Source organism: Dama dama, chromosome 33 (assembly GCF_033118175.1).
Source record: "Dama dama isolate Ldn47 chromosome 33, ASM3311817v1, whole genome shotgun sequence".
NCBI classification, from domain to species: Eukaryota; Metazoa; Chordata; class Mammalia; order Artiodactyla; family Cervidae; genus Dama; species Dama dama.
This window is the reverse complement of record NC_083713.1, coordinates 23,292,566-23,309,594: the sequence shown is the minus strand read 5'-3', so window position 1 is coordinate 23,309,594 and position 17,029 is coordinate 23,292,566. Positions and strand designations below refer to the sequence as shown.

The 17,029-nt window shown below is 40.9% G+C and overlaps 1 pseudogene; it reads right to left on the bottom strand.

The window, feature by feature from the left end:
- Positions 1 to 1,027: 1,027 nt before the first annotated feature.
- Positions 1,028 to 16,560, bottom strand: LOC133050766 (tissue alpha-L-fucosidase-like; annotated as a pseudogene).
- Between the last annotated feature and the right edge of the window lie 469 nt (positions 16,561 to 17,029).

Sequence of the window (17,029 nt, the reverse complement as noted above, 5' to 3'; positions counted from 1 at the left end):
ATTCTTGACAAAATAATTGAACCTGAATCTTATCAAGCCTCTAGATCTAACTACCAATTTACAGCTTACAATGGCAAAAGAACACATTAAACAACATCACAGGTACATGATCATCAAAATTCAAATTGTTGGAAACCCCAGGACAAACAGCCAGCCTCTTCAACAATAACAAATGAACAAAATTGCAAGGAACAAAAACAGAGAAAGAAATGGTAGGGAGACCTATAAGTGTTGTGGACTTGCAAATGTATTTATTTGATCATTTCTGAAAAGGCAGGGTAGAATAAATCCATTTTCTCATAGTCCCACTGTAAACAGACTGAATTTCAGAGCTCTTAGTTTGCTTTACAAACTTCTGAAGAGTGAGCATCAGCAACTTAGCAAGCTTTTTCCTTCCCCTCCAGGTTCTCCTGAACTTGGAGGTGGGGATGTGCTGGGGGGTGTGCTGCTTGGGGACGAATTAGTGATAATTGATGCTAAATAAAGAACATATGGTTGAATTTGCCAAACTCTTTCCACCTCCTCCCATAGGCAACAGGAGGACTTGGCTTATTCTTTAACTAAAGTCATTTAGTAAGCAAGTGAAGTTTATCAAACACAGAGAATGGAGGCAGGCTTCCATTATAGATAATTTCCAAAGGTAGGAACAGATGAATAACTTAATTATTCAGCTCTTTCTTTTGCTGTCCAGACTGAAGTATGCTAGCAATGGAGCTCAGATCCTTGGTCCACTGAGTCACTGATATAATGCAGTCAGTACCTTTGACTAAAATGTGTTGGAACAGTCATCTTTGGATGGAGTAGTTTGTTTATTATAATGATGATACTATACAAGGAAAATCAAAACAGTAAGCAGCAGACAGTGACCCTTTCCTCTTGAACCCCAATGATCACTCCACTCATGTCAGCTTTATAGTCCAGGTCAACTCAACTGGGAGAGCAGAGGGTGAGCTCAGAGAAAGAGGGGACCTTTTCCCGGATTCGTGGACCACACTTCAGAGCTTCCTGGATCCCAGCATCCTTATCTTTATAGTTGAAGAGTTATGGGGAATTGAAGGTTTAAGACTCTATTTTTTTTTCACCAGTGCAGTAAAATGATATAAATAGCTGATCTTTTTAAGGTATACTATACAATTACCTTGTACTTTTCCCATTGCACACTCCATGATTTAAATACATAGATAGCCTCCCCATTATGTTCAGTCACTTCCCAGCAGCAAGATGCCTTCCTTGGAAGAGTTAACTGTTAGTACATCTTTAGCTGGTCCAATGTTGAGAAGATAGTTACCTCCCAAACTCATGTCTGAACCAGTTCAGAAATGATTTTGGATTCACTTGTGATGTCGCATGTCCCAGTGACAGTCCTGGGTGCCTTGTCCATGGTGGTGCACATCTCCTACTTGTGATCTAGCAGCCTCCCTGGTCTGAATTTACCTTGATCCTTGCAGTATCCTCCATGATATCAGGAGTATTTCTGACCCCATCATCAGTTACTACCAATTCTCCCCTTGACAGGGCTATCACTGTAGAGCCAAGAAAGAATTCCAGTAAGTATCAGGACATTCTTACTCTCCATCAGACCAAATCAGGTCAGGTTTCTACCTGTTAACAAGGTCATACAACTCTGGCATTGTTCTCAAGCTAAAAAATGCTGTCATATGAAGCGATTTTTCTTAAAGGTAGGTAGAGTGGATGGAACCATTCTAAGAGTGTGATGCAGTCCATAGCTGCATGCTCCTCTTCAGGACAGCTGCTCCCAAGTACTCAATTCACCAAAACACAATGGAAGCTCAGGTTCTCCGAGTTCCAGCTCCAAGACACAGGACTCAGCCAGTTTTTGAAGCCCTGGTGATGTTTTGTGGTCAGAACTGTATATGGGGCTTCCCTGGTGGCTCAGTGGTAAAGAATCCACTAGCCAGTGCAGGAGACATGGGTTTGATCCCTGATCCAGGAAGCTCGCACATGCCACAGAACAGCTAAACCCATGTGCTACGACTATCAGACCTGTGCTCTACGGCCCAGGAGCCACAAGTCCTGAGAACCTGTGCCGCGTCTGCTGCAGCCTACGTGCCCTAGAGCCCGCGCTCCAAAACAAGGGAAGCCACTGCAGTGAGAAGCCCCTGTACCACGGCTGGAGAGGAGCCCCTGCTTGTCTCAACTATAGAAGGCCATGGCAGCAACAAAGATCTAGCAGAGCCAAAAATAAATCAATGAAAACTATTTTTAAAAAAAGACTATATATGGAGCCTGCAAGAAGCGAGCCCACTTCTGGTGGAAGAAGGTGTGGTGAACTGTCACCCTGAATCTGCATAGCTGAAGCCAGCGGGTGGTTATTGCGCACGAAGCACTGGTACTGGGGCAGCTGCTCACCCTTCCAGTGTCACCAGAAGCACGCAATGCCCCAGGCCACTCACCCCAAATGTTGCTTGTCCAACCAGCCTGAAGCTGAGACTCCGCTCACCAGAGGTGCAGCGGCGAGCAGTCTCACTGAGCCCTGAGCACCCACCTGGCCTCCCAGCAGCAGCCACTCTCCTGTCACCCCATCTTGAGAGTGGGGACACCTGTCTATTAAAATTGACTTTTACTTCACCCATCCCAATGAACTGGAGCTTGTTTGGAACCTGTCTCAAGCAAAGGAAACGTTGTTACATTCTGTTTTAAAGAAAACAGGACCAGTATAGTGTTCATGAAAAGTAGATGAGGTGGGCTGCAGAAATCAAGAAGTATTGAAGTATTCTGGGCACCAGGGCCCAGAAGTCAGGGAGGGTGAAAGCACAGGCCAAGCGAGGCAGTCGTGGCATCTTGCCCACGAATTGACACCTGTCACAACCTCATTAGCTAGGGTCTCCAGTTTGGCCATCTGGGAAATATTGGGGCTTGAAAGAATGCTAGAATAGGGACCTGGGGAAAGCTTAGCTATATTAAACTGTGCCCTCCAATTCAACTAGAGATAAAAAAAAAGAGAGAGGAAGGAGACATATCTCCAAATTCAATTCTCCTATCTTTGCTTATGTTTTATGGAGAACTTATGTCATTCACAAAAGAGATGTAGTTTCCTCAGGGGAGACAGCAGGTGTACATTTCCTCTCAAGGTTATTTAATTGCTGTCAAGAAGACGTATGATTAACAAAACCAAATGCTGGAAATATGAAGTAAAGACAATTTTAAAGTTGTTTATATAGTTGATTACAGTATATCATACACTGTGTTTATTTGCCATAAAGCTGTCTATCACAGACTGTTTCCACACCTGTGCATCCACACTAAACAGCCCACCGCTTCGCTGTGTGGAAATTCCCAACTGAGACAATGGCCAGTGCCCGGCAGAAGTGGCTTTTTCTTGCGGTGTCTCAGTTACCCCCCGGACACCAGCTTCATGCCAATAAAGGTGGGGCCTGAAGCCTGCCGACCCAGCCTAAAGCCTGTTTTGATGAGAGCCCTTTGAGCATTACGGAAGGAAAGCAGTAGGGAAATGACAGACTTTTGGGCTCCTCATTGCTCTTTGTGAGGTTGCTGCTCAAAGTGAGGCCTACTGTCAGAAATTTCTTAGTTACTGTTCGGAGATGAGACAAGAACAGAATTGAGAGGAAGCATTTGGAACTGCTGGGCTTCCTTGGTGGCTCACAGTAAAGAATTCTCCTGCAGTTCAGGAGATGCAGGAGATGTGGGCTCGATCCCTGGGTTGGGAAGATCTCCTGGAGGAAGGTATGGCAACCCACTCCAGTGTTTTTTCCTGGAGAATCCCATGGACAGAGGAGGCTGGAAGGCTACAGTCCATGGGGTCGCAAAGAGTCAGACACGACCGAGCGACTGAGCGCAGCACAGCATTGAGAACTGTTGGCAGCCATGTGGCAGCTTAAGTTTATTTCTGTTGAATCTAATTAAAAAATGGGACTTGAATTTTGTGTATATTGATTTTTATTCCATTTTAAGTTATTTTTGTTGTAACTTATAAAATATTAGGCTGTGACAGACTGTAAATTAAAAAAGAAACAGATTCTTCACCACGCATAGTTTGAGAAGCATTGCTTCAGAGCAAAAGCCCACATGCATGCTACATCCCAGGGTTTCACTTTGACACTCTGACACTCTGTCCCCAAGGGGCAGCCAATGGCAAAAAAAAAAAAATGTGGATTTAAAAAGATGGTCTCCCAAAGGATCAAACAGTCCTTCATAGGTGAGAAATAATTATCTAATTTACTACACATGTGTTAGGTCCATGCCAGAGGTTGGTATTCCTAATGAAACCAGTCCAACTGATCCCTGTCACAACATAATCGTTAGGCTTTTCAATAATGGCAGTAGTAGTAGAAACAGTAGCAGCAGCTAAGATTTACAAAGGACTTACCATGATGCAGATACTGTCCTAAATACTTTACATATACAAAATATCAAATCACTTCTCTCTCTTTGGAGTAATATACATGGAGTAATATACATGTACCAAAAGAAGTATAGCATCAAGTCTGTTTACAATGATTCCTTGTATAGCTATGAAAATTTGCTAACAAATGACCTCTTTTTCAGGTATTTCAAGACATGATGCCATGTATACTAGAGACAATTATTAAAGACTAGAAACATAAAACCCAGGAAGTAAGAGTTTTGTGTTCAGATATTGGGCATAATGCATAGCTGGAAAAAAATTTAATACTGAAACAGCATTCAGTTTTAGAAAATACAAGGATATTTTGAACTACATTTTCCTTTTTTGTTGTTCCATTTGGAAGTTCTCAGGCATGAAACGGAGATAAAAATATAAATGGAAGAAGCAAAGACAATGTAAGCCAACTCGCATCAGAGCATAGAGACATTATCCAAGATGAAGTCTTCCACCTGCAACTTTTTTCCCCACAACCTGGCTGATTTTTTGAAAAGATAAATAAAAATTTTAAAAACCTTTAGTTAAACTAAATAGAAAAGACTCAAATAAATAAGACCAGAAATGAAAGAGGAGACATTACAACTCTTACTATGCAAATACAAAGGATCACAAGAGACTACCACTGTTATATGCCAACAAATTGGATAACTTAGAAGAAAAAGATATATTCCTAGAAATAGATGACCTACCAAGACTGAATCATGAGGAAACAGAAAATCTGTACAGACCAGTAACAAGTAAGGAGATTGAAAAACCTCCACACAAAGAAAAGTCTAAGATCAGATGGTGAATTCTACTCAACATTTGAATAAGAATTAACGCCAATTCTTCTCAAACTTCCCTGACCCTGATTCTGGGAAAGAGTGAAGGCAGGAGGAGAAGGAGCGACAGAGGATGAGATGGTTGGATGGCATCACTGACTCAATGGACATGAATTTGAACAAGCTCTGGGAGATAGTGAAGGACAGAGAAGCCTGGTGCGCTCAAGTCCATGGGGTCGCAAAGAGTCGGAAACAATTGAGTGACTGAACAACAGTTTCTCAAACTCTTCCAAAAAATTAAGAGGAAGGAGCACTCTCAAACTTGTTTTATGAGGTTAGTATTATCCTGATAACCAAGCCAGATAAGGATACTACAAGGAAACTACAGACCAATATCCTTGATGAATCCGTTCAGTTCTGTTCAGCCACTCTGTCAAATATTGGTACATAAATTCTCAACAAAACACTAGCAAACCAAATTCAATAGCACATTAAAGGGATCATACACCATGATCAAACTGGATCTATCCCTGGGATGCAAGAGTAGTTCAGCACACACAAATCAATTAATGTGATACATAACATTAAAAGAATGGAAGATAAAGATCAGATGATCATCTCAATAGATGCAGAAACTGGATACAGAAAGAACATATTTCAACATAATAAAGGCTGTATATGACAAACTCACAGCTAACACATCTTTTTTCTCTAAGATCAGGAAAAAGAGAAGAATGCCCACTCTCACCTCTCCTATTCAACATAGTACTAAAAATCCTAGCCAGAGCAATCAGGTAAGAAAAGGATATAAAAGCCATCCAAATTGGAAGATTAGAACTAAAACTGTCTTTTCTTCAGATGATATGATCTTCGATATAGATAATCCTAAAAACTCCATCAAAAAGCTGTTAAAATGAATCAGTGAATTCAGTAAAGTTGCAGGACATAAAATTAACTTACAGAAATCAGTTGTGTTTCTATACAGTAACAATGAAAAATTTCAAAAATAAATTAAGAAAACAATTCCACTCACAATAGCATCATAACAATAAAATACTTAGAAATAAATTTAACCAAGGAGGTAAAAGATCTGTGCACTGAAAACTATAAGACTTTGATGACAGAAGTTGAAGACACAAATAAATGGAAAGATATTCTTTGTTGATACTGTTTAAATGTCCATACCACTCAACTCATCTATAGATTCAATGTAATTTCTGTTAAGCTGCAATGCCATTTTTCACAGAAATAGAAAAAAAATCCTAAAATTTGTATGGAATCACAAAAGATCTCAAAACAATCTGAGAAAACAAACAAAGCAGAAGCCATCATTTCCTGATTTCAAACTATAGCACAAATCTGTAGTAATCAGAACAGTATTACACTGGCATAAAAAATAGACACAGACACCAATGGAGCAGAATAAAGACCCGAGAAATAAACCCTTGCACGTACAGTCAACAAGTATTTGATAAGTGAGCCAAGAATACTCAATGAAGAAAGGATAGTCTCTTCAATAAATGATGCTGAGAAACTGGGTTGACACATAGAGAAGAAAATTGGACCCCTATCTTAACCACGCACAAAAGTTAACTCAAAGTGGATTAAAGACTTAAACATGAGACATGTTTAAGCCTTATAATTCTTAGAAGACAACATAGGTGGAAAAAACTTTGAAATTGGTCCTGAAAATATTTCTTTGGATTTCACATCAGAAGCACAAACAACAAGAGCAAAAATTAATAAGTGGGACTATATTAAATTAAAAACCTTCTGAGCAGCGAAAGAAACAATCAACAAAATTAAAAGCCAACCTGTGGGGCGGCAGGAAATATTGGCCAATCATGTATCTGCTAAGAAGTTAATATCCAAAATATATAAAGAACTCGTACAACTCAATAGCAAATAAACCAAACAATTCAATTAAAAAATAAGCAAAGGACCTGAATAGACAAGTCCTTTTCACAGAAGATTTGGTGAATGAAAAGATTCTCAACATAATTAATCATTCAGTTCAGTTCAGTTCAGTTGCTCAGTCGTGTCCGACTCTGCGACCCCATGAATCACAGCACACCAGGCCTCCCTGTGTGTCACCAACTCCCGGAGTTTACTCAAACTCATGTCCATCGAGTCGGTGACGCCATCCAGCCATCTCATCCTCTGTCGTCCCCTTCTCCTCCTGCCCCAATCCCTCCCAGCATCAGGGTCTTTTCCAGTGAGTCAACTCTTCGCATCGGGTGGCCAAAGTACTGGAGTTTCAGCTTCAGCATCAGTCCTTCCAATGAACACCCAGGACTGATCTTCTTTAGGAGGGACTGGTTGGATCTCCTTGCAGTCCAAGGGACTCTCAAGAGTCTTCTCCAACACCACAGTTCAAAAGCATCAATTCTTCAGCACTCAGCTTTCTTCACAGTCCAACTCTCACATCCATACATGACCGGGATATGCAAATCAAAACCACCATGAGATATCACTTCATACATATTAGGATAGCTATTATCAAAAAGATAAGAGGTAAGCTTTGTCAAGGATGTGAATAAAATGTAATCCTTGCACACTGTTGGTAGGAATGTAAACTGGGGCAGAGTCTACGGAAAATAGTTTTAAAAATAGTTTTAAAAAATTAAACCTACCATATGATCTAAAAATCCTGCTTCTGGGTATATATCCAATGGAAATAAAATCAGGATCTTGAAGCAATACCTGTACTCCCATGTTCATTGTAGCATCATTCACAAGAGCCAGGATACAGAAACAATCCAAGTGCCCAAAAACGGATGAGTGGAAAAGGAAAATATGATATGCAAGGAATTATAGCCATCATGTTGACTATAATCTGTATTATAGTATAATCATAAAAATACTGAACCATTATGCAGTACACCTGAAACTAATGTAATATTGTAAATCAACTATTGTTGTTGTTCAGTCGCTAAGTCATATCCGATTCTTTGTGACCCCATAGACTGCAGCACTTCAGGCTTCTCTGTCCTATCTCCCAGAGTTTGCTCAAACTCATGTCCATTGATTTGGTAATGCTATCCAACCATCTCATTCTCTGTTGCCTCCTTCTCCTGGCCTCAGTCTTTCCCAGCATCAGGGTCTTTTGCAGTGAGTTGGCTCTTCACATCTGGTGGCCAAAGTATTGGAACTTCAGCATCAGCATCAGTCCTTCCAATGAATACTAAGGGTCAATTTCCTTTAGGATTGATTGGTTTGATCTCCTCGCTGTTCAAGCAGCTCTTAAAGAGTCTTCTCCAGTACCACAGTTCAAAAGCATCAATTCTTCAGCTCTCAGGCCTCTTTATGGTCCACTTCTCAGCTATACTGAGAGTATATCAGCTATACTTCAATAAAAGAAGAAGACAGGGTACATATATACAATTGAATATTATTCAGTCATGAGAAAAAAGTAAATTCTGCCATTTGTGACAAGATGGATGAAACTTGGGGGCATGCTAAGTGAAATTAACAGAGAAACATAGATACTGTCTGGTATCACTTACATGTGAAATCTAAAAAAGCCAAACTCATAGAAACAAAGAGTAGAATGGTGGTTACCAGGGGCTGGGGGGTGAGGTAAATGGGAAGGTGTTGATCAAACTTTTTTAGTTATAAAATGAAAAAGTTTGGAGGATCTAATGTGCAGCATGGTAATTATAGTTGACAATATTATATTTTATACTTGAAAGTTGCTGAGAGCAGATCTTAAAAGTTCTCACCACAAAAAAAGAAATGATAATTGTGTAAGGTGATGGAGGTGTTGGCTTACGCTGTAGTGGTGATTATTTCACAATATATGTGTATCAAATCAACACATTGTACATCTAAAACTTGCACAGCATTGCATATCAATTATGTTTCAATAAAACTGGAAAAAAAAAAGATACTTTCTTTATTGGTAAAATGACAACCTGTGGGGGAAAACCCACAAAAATATATTTCTGTGATCGTGTCCTGTACACTGGTTCTTGTTGCCCTGAATCAAATGCTTCATTAAGTGACTGTTAAAATATTATTGCTGATCTCCTTTCTTCAAAATATATACCCAACTATCACTTTATCTTATGGTCCTTCTTGGAATCTGAAACCATATATTCTAAGGACATTCAAGAAAAGGAAATTTTTAAATTTACTGTTTTACATAGACTGGATTGCATGCTTGCATGCTCAGTCACTTCAGTCATGTCTGGCTCTTTGAGACCCCATGGACCATAGTCTGCCAGGTTCCTCTGTCCATGGGATTCTCCAGGCAAGAATACTGGAGCAGGTTGCCATTTCCTCTTCCAGGTGATCTTCCTGACCCAGGGATCAAACACACATTGCCTAAGTCTCCTGCATTGCAGGAGGATTCTTTACCCACTGAGCCACCTGGGATTGGGTCACTACAAAATACAATCTTTGTGTTTGTATACAATCTTTGTCAGCTCTCTGTAGCCTAGGCAAAGTATTTCTTTTCACTCCAAGTCCATGTTGTTGAAAAACTTACCTGGAGCTGCCCCCAAACTGGGTCAATGCTAAAGCACTCCTAGAAGTGCAAAGACAATGTGTAAAAGAAAAAAAAAATCCGTCAGTGATGTAGACGAAAATGAATGTTAGAGCAATTCCCAGGCAGCAGAGGAAGAACTCAGTGTTTACATAATCCTAATGTGCATACATGGCTTCTTCACATTTTCCTGTTAAAGCTCATCTGGCTTTGCTCAAGACTTCAAATGCAGTGAATTCTAGGCAGCACCTAATATTTATTCATGCCATTGTAAGAGCATCTTTGCAGTTCTTGCCAAGGTCTGTCATAGAATATGTTTATCCAGCTGCATGGCAAAAACATCATACACAGTCATCATTTTACTCAGCCACCTACTCAATATTTTCTTCTATGATTAAATTAACTCATAAATATTACACCTTTAATGCCAGAAAGCTATGGTTCATCCAGCCAGTTGAATACTTGTTTGTCCATTTTCTAATGGCACTCAGTCATTTCATTATAGAGTCTGAAATAATGAAAATCATTGCATTTACTTAACATGCACAATAAACAGAGCAGGACCCATCTATGAGCTCCTTTATTATGCAGTGCAAGCCTGCAGAAGAAATTTTATAGGAAGAACTGTAGGGATTGTGTTGAAAATGGTTTTGGTAAATACAAGCAAACAAGCTCTGATTGCTTAATGCATAGGATAGAAATGCTCACTCTATTTGCAACTGGCACAATTCTTTGCTCAACCCTGGAGGGTTTCAAATAAACACACACATCTTGGTCTTACTTGTACTTAATTCATTACCAGACTATACTCATGAAGCTGGTAAGCTGTTTCCAGATACTGTGGCATTTTTGAGACTCTTTCCTTTAAACATCCACACCCAGTCTGTTTTTTGTTGTTTTTTTTTTTAAGTATTAATCTCCATAGTAAAAGGATAGGAGCTTTGGGCAAGAATCTGCTGTGCCCTCCAAGGCTGACCTTGGTGAGAGCAGCACAATATGCTTCTCCATCTATATCTGGCCCCGGAGGCAAGAACCACCTACCAGAGGAACCTTATCAAATCACCTTCTGAATGACATATTTAGAGCTGGCACTGCAGGGCAGTTAGCTTTTCTAGAATTATATCCAAATTTGCTCCATCATTCTGGGAATAGCCTTGGTTAGCAATTGCTCATAATGTCAATGCTTTTGGAAACTTTTTACAGTCATTTTATTGTTTTTATTTCAAAAATAAAACTTAAAGGAGCTTGAAAAGTAGGTTTTTAGATGATCACACGATGGCCTGATTTCAGTGGTTTCAGTTCTGTGCATTTTACTTTATGTGCACCCACTGAAATTAACCAAAATTAATCCATATTTGAACAAAGACTGTGGATACAAATGAGCCCTAACTTCCTAGCTCCTTGGTGTACTGCGCTAGCTGAAATGTTTGGAATGCATTGGCCCTGGGAGGCAAAGAAGTTATAGCAAACAACATATGGGCTTTAAAATCTGGAACTATCCAAGACAGAACAAGAAAGCTATTTTCACTTTCCTTGTTCCCTTTTTTTCTTCCCTCCAGAAGATGAGTAATTACTAATCACATTTCATTTTCATCTTTAGAGCTGCATCCCAAAAAAGCCAGGTCAGTTTAAAACTGCTGGTGAGTTTGCAGCCCTGTCCAATGATTACCTAATGCATTTGTGTCATCTGCTTTCCCTGTTGTGTGAAAACGCACGAAGGAAATGTGTTAAGTCCACTGAACTGTTCCTAGCTCTTTTATTCACCTTTCAGCATGCTAGTTCCTTCCCTTGGCATTGATATCATTATGCATTTGTCAAAGGCAGACTCTCACTTCAGGGGCCTCTATTATGTGTGACATTTGGCAGCAAATTTTGCCACTGGGGTTTGCTTATATCCTCTGTATGTTATTGTACTTCTTTGGCATTCAGTAAATTCCATACACCCACTTCTTTGATGTTCATTCCAGCCCCTAAATGTGGAAACAATGACTGAAATTTTGGATCAAAGCATCTCATAGATGGCAGGCAACACCACTCTCTGATTATTCATTAGAACAGAGGGGATCTCCCCTCCCCACCTCCTCCGGCTAAGATCTAGGCCAGTAGTCCCTCCAGGACAGCTCTGACTTCCCCAGTGCAAAGGCACGAGAGGAAGCTAAAGAAAACAACTCCAAGGTTTTAGGAAAAAAGAGACTCAACAAAACGGCTAAAGTGAAGCTCATGGTCATTTCTAACTGTAGGGAAAGCTAACAACGGTTCCAGTTGGTCCTCTCACTTCTTTCCATGGGTCATATTCTAGTCTAGCACTTCTACCGGGCCAGGATTTTTTCAGGTTTGGAAAAGTCTCCAGATCTAATATCTGTATAACGTCAGCTGTACAAGATGGCCTAGATTTTTTTTTTAATGCATATTTAAAAGAAGAGGTAAAGGGGTCCAGGGATTAAGAAATTTTTTAAGTAATTGAAAAAACCCAAAACTACCCAAATTTCAACAAGTTACTTTTGCAAACTATAATTAGCTGTCTGGAACAGTTTTCAGTGTTTGCTTTTGCTTTACTCCTGGGATCCCAGTGCAAATAATTACTTCATTCAATTTATTTCACAGGTCAACTTTGACTCATAAAAGCATTAAAGCAGGTAACCCCCTAGGGATGTTGAGAAGACAGATGAGCAAATAGATACGAAACTGTTGTAAGCACTTTGAGGGGGGGAAAGGCACTTTATAAATCCAGGATATTTTATGGTTATGTGTTCACTTCACTCCATTTGGTATCCAGAATGTGCTAGTTATAATTAATACACAATGTTGGGAACTATTATAAATGTACCATACTCTTTTTAAATAGTGAAGAAGATAATTGTGTTTGAAAAATCTCATCCTGTATGAATTAGAATTCCCAGTAGAGTGCCATAATTGAGAATAGGGCTGAGTGCACTGGATGGGGAAGACAGTCGTCTTAGCATGATAGCATGTGTTCAATCAAAAGGTAGAGTGCCAAGAAGGAAGCATGCAAGTCCTTAAAATACCAGTTTCAGCTTGCCCAAGCGGGAAGCTGTTACTGCCCAGGCGTATGCAACAGTGACATCCAGCGGTTGTGGAGACAATTACAAGTGAATCTCATTTGAAAATGTAAAAGGTTTTAAATTATAATAAAATATTCTGTATGGTCAAATGTTGTCTAGATTCTTTATCTGGCCACAGTGTAAGTCAATAATTCAGGCTGGATGTCAAGTGAAACAAAATTCACTCTATTTCCTAAGTAGTTTCCAAAATCTGTTTTGTTAAGTGTTATTTTGATGTTTTTTAATTTACTAAAATTATAGTGCCCCAAGGGTCTCCCTGACCCTCCTAAGCACACTTAGACATTTTTGCAAGGACAAATGAGACTGCGTGCGTGCTGCAGACACAGCAGAAATGAAAGCTATACTTGACTCCTCTGTTAAATACTCCAGGGAAAACATCCATGACCCTGAACATTTTCATGGTTGTGGAATTGCTCTAAGAAGTTCATTATGATTTTTTCCAAGTCATTGAAGATGAAGAGAAAGAAGAAGGGTAGGAGAAGAAAAGGAAAGGAAAATAAAGGAGAGAAGGAAGGAAGAAAAAAGGAAGGAAGATTGGGAGGGAGGAAGGAAGGGATAAATGGGAGAAGGGAGGGAGGGAGAGGGAAGGGAGGCGAGAGAAGAAAGCACAGCATTACTCATTAATCTTCAACAAGTGTTGGTAATAAGTCCACGTAGGATAATATATACGAAGAGGGAATTCAAAGGGATAATTAGCTCCCCCTCAACTTCTTGTTTTAAATTGCATTCCTCCAATGACCAACCAATTAACTAAGTTAAAAAATAATAATTTTCATTAAAAAAAAAAAATCTGAAAACAGCTGCTGCTGCTGCTGGACCTAGACCACTGCCACTTGTAGGAGGATGCTGGCAAGGTGGCCCCCTCAGTGACCCTGGGAAAAAACTCTCAACAGAAGCCTGTTAAGTCACCTCAACCTGGAAATTATGTATGTCTATGTCAACGCTGAGTATATCAGGTGACAGCTTACCAACTTCCCAGGTGGCACTCCCAGAAAAACCATCATCTTGTGCCAAGCTTTTCTCAATTTTAGATTTACCCTTCCTATTGGGGTTCTTTCCCTTCATCTGTCTGCCTCTTTCAAGTTCTCAAGTTGGGAAGAATTTACAGGCACCCTCTCAAATCCAACAAGATAATCAAGACATAATTCCATAAAAAGCTCCAAATGCCCTTCAGCTCCTCCACCTCTCTGTTGTGCCGTACTGGAGGAGAAAGCACTGCTCAGAAGCTGCTGGACAGCCCAGGTGGGATGCATGAGACAAGTGCTCGGGCCTGGTGCACTGGGAAGACCCAGAGGAATCGGGCGGAGAGGGAGGTGGGAGGGGGGATCGGGATGGGGAATACGTGTAAATCTATGGCCGATTCATGTCAATGTATGACAAAAAAAATAATAATAATAATAATTAAAAAAAAAAAAAAAAGAAGAAGAAGCTGCTGGACTGAGGGAGCTCGTGCACAAGAGAGCTGCAGCGGGCCCTGTGCGGAGAGCGCCGGGCCAGAGACACGGGGAGCGTCTCCGGAAGGAGTGCCTGGGAAACGACCTGTGTCAGTGAGAGTTCTGGGAGACGTGTGTTGACACAGAGCAGGTGAATCTGCAGGCTGTAGCCAGGTTTGTTTGCTTTTACAAGGCCTTTGAACTGCAAGAGGGATGATCCAGATTCTAAAGCAAAAGAATGCGTTCCTATCACTGTTCTCTCAGTATCTTCACTCAGAGATCCCTCTGGCTTATTGCTTCTTTGTGGGGAATATATGGAGAATTGGCAGACCCAGGTCTCACCCCTCCTTTTAGTTCTGCAGGAGTCTGGCCGGGTGGCTCTTATCCGGAGCACCCTGTAACTCTCATTTGATAATTTATTTCTAGAATCAAACCTGGGGTCCCTCGAGAGCAAGGGTAGAACCTTCCCTTGACAGGCTGGAACCTCCTACATCAAGGTGGCCATGGCCACCACATTACCAGACTGGCATGAGGGATCAGTTCCCTTCTTTTCTCTCTAACGAAAAATCCTGTCTTGCAAAGCTCCCTTTGATGTTTCAAGATTCCCTAAAAAAGGCAGTTGCCAACATGCATATCCTCTCCTGGCTTACAGCTTCCAGTATAGTTTTACTGCAGTATATAATCTAATAATCCGTTTAATTTCTTTAGAGAGATGTTATATATATACAGGTGGCATTTGGATGGAATCACATGCCATAAACCTGTCTGCTCCTATCCAGGTTCAGAATACAGAAGAATCTGTTTTACAGACATTCTAGAATTTTTACATGGTCAATTGGCTGGTTTTGTATTCTGGAACATATCAGAGCATCTACAGGAAAATATATACATAAATTCTATAAAATGGTCGCAAGATTTCTGATTTACTGATACTACTGATTTGAATTTTCACAAAAAATATTTAGCTATGGGACAATGTATTAGGCGTATTCTTAAAGGTAAATAACTGCAGCCAATAAAAGTTGGGCCTATAAAGGGTCCCATCTTCTACTAGTTTTCTGCACCGAGAATTACTACCAGTATAATCATGGCTCCCTGCACGCTAATATTTCCTCTGATACAGTATGATCAACGTTGTGGAAAAACATTTATTATATTTCTTCTAGCTACTTAAAGGCATTACTGAATTATGGGCATCGCAAAACGAATCCACTGTGCATTTTTTCTTTATGTGACGTTTTTACAATCTTCATTTTCTGCTTTGCAGCCACTGAGCTATAGAGATCCACACTCTGTCCCTCTTAGAACTGCCACTGGGGCCACCCTCTCCTTTCTGCTTTACTACATCTGAAATGCACTTCCTATGATAACATTCCTTTTCATTCTGTGCCAGACTCTTCTCTGAAAGGAAGAAGTGAAGAAAGAAATTAAACAATCTGTGTTGTTAATAACAGTTCTTAATCTTCTTCCTTAATGAAGGTGATGAAGTTTAGACTGAGAAAAGGACAAGGGGAGGAGATGATATTTTACAGAATCATTCCAGGAGAGCTGATGGACTCTGAATGGGTGTGGGTTTTGCAGTTTTGACATTTAACAATTTTATTAACATCTTCGCTTGTTGTGCACCTTAGTCCACAGGATCTGCAGTGGGGAGAGAGTGTCCAGCTAACAGCCCGTGACTCAGGCCCTGCCAGGGGATGAATCAATTAGCAAGAGAAGCAATGATGCAAACACTTCAGGGTCACTCAGGATGCTGTTTGCCTTTTTGATAGAGAAAGCCCGCCATAAATAACATCACACCTCAGGAAATCATTCCGGGAGGCCCACATGCCGGCAGGGCTGCAGCCTGGGACGGAAGGAATCGTTTGCTCATTGTGTGTATTTCCCCCATCTCAGTCAATGGAGGATTTGTAGTAAAACCAAAGTATTTCAAAGGAGGACAGTATGTGGTAACAGAGGCATGTTTAGTGATTTCTTTTAGTACCAGAACCCGTGATTTATGACCCAGAGTTCAAGCCAACTTTATTACAAAAATGACTTCACCCAGAATAACCTTATTCAGGGCTCTCAGGAGAATGATGTAGCACCCAACAGCATTATAATCTAGCAGATAGTCACAAACAATTCCTTCCCCAGCCTTGTTTCCGTCCCCTTTCAAGAGGCGGCCTTCCCCCTTTACCTGCTGGCAGAAGCGGGGTCCCAAGCAGTGCTCTTTCTGTGGTGATCTGCCCAGATCAGGCATTGACAATAAGCCAGGGCAGAAGCCACCTCCTGGGTCTCAGTGGCATCTTCCCCAAGCCTGTGCCCTGAGGAATAATGTTCAGAAGACACCCACTCACCCTTCATTTCCTCCCTCACAGCGCTTGCCTGCTCCCTGCACTCCCACCCACTCTTCCAGAACTCGGATCCCCATCACCTCAGAGAGGCTTGCCAAAGCTCCCCGCTCTTCTGATTGCCATGGAAACCGCCAGCCGCACTAAAACCGCCAAGGCTGGGTGTCCAGGCAGGGTCCCTGGGGGGTTCCAGGATCTGGGAGCTAGCCCTCCATCTTATTAAACTCCGGTGTCAGCTCCTAGCAATTGTTTTAAATTTACACCCTCAGAGTGCCTTAGTGGGATTACATGTCCATTTGCATTAAAACAGGTTTCTGTCATTAAACTGCCATACAGTAAGCTTCCTTGGGACAAATTAATGAGCTCTAAATATCATCAAGTAGAAGTTCACTTCACCAAGATGGCCAACAAGGGGGGCAAGAGGAAGTGACTGCTCAGAAATCCTAGCCCAGGAGAAATATAAGTGCCAACTACAGAAGGAGGTCTTGTCCAGGTCCTTCTTCGCTGTGAGATAAGTGGCTCTGATTTAGAGCTCATCTGGGAGAGTTG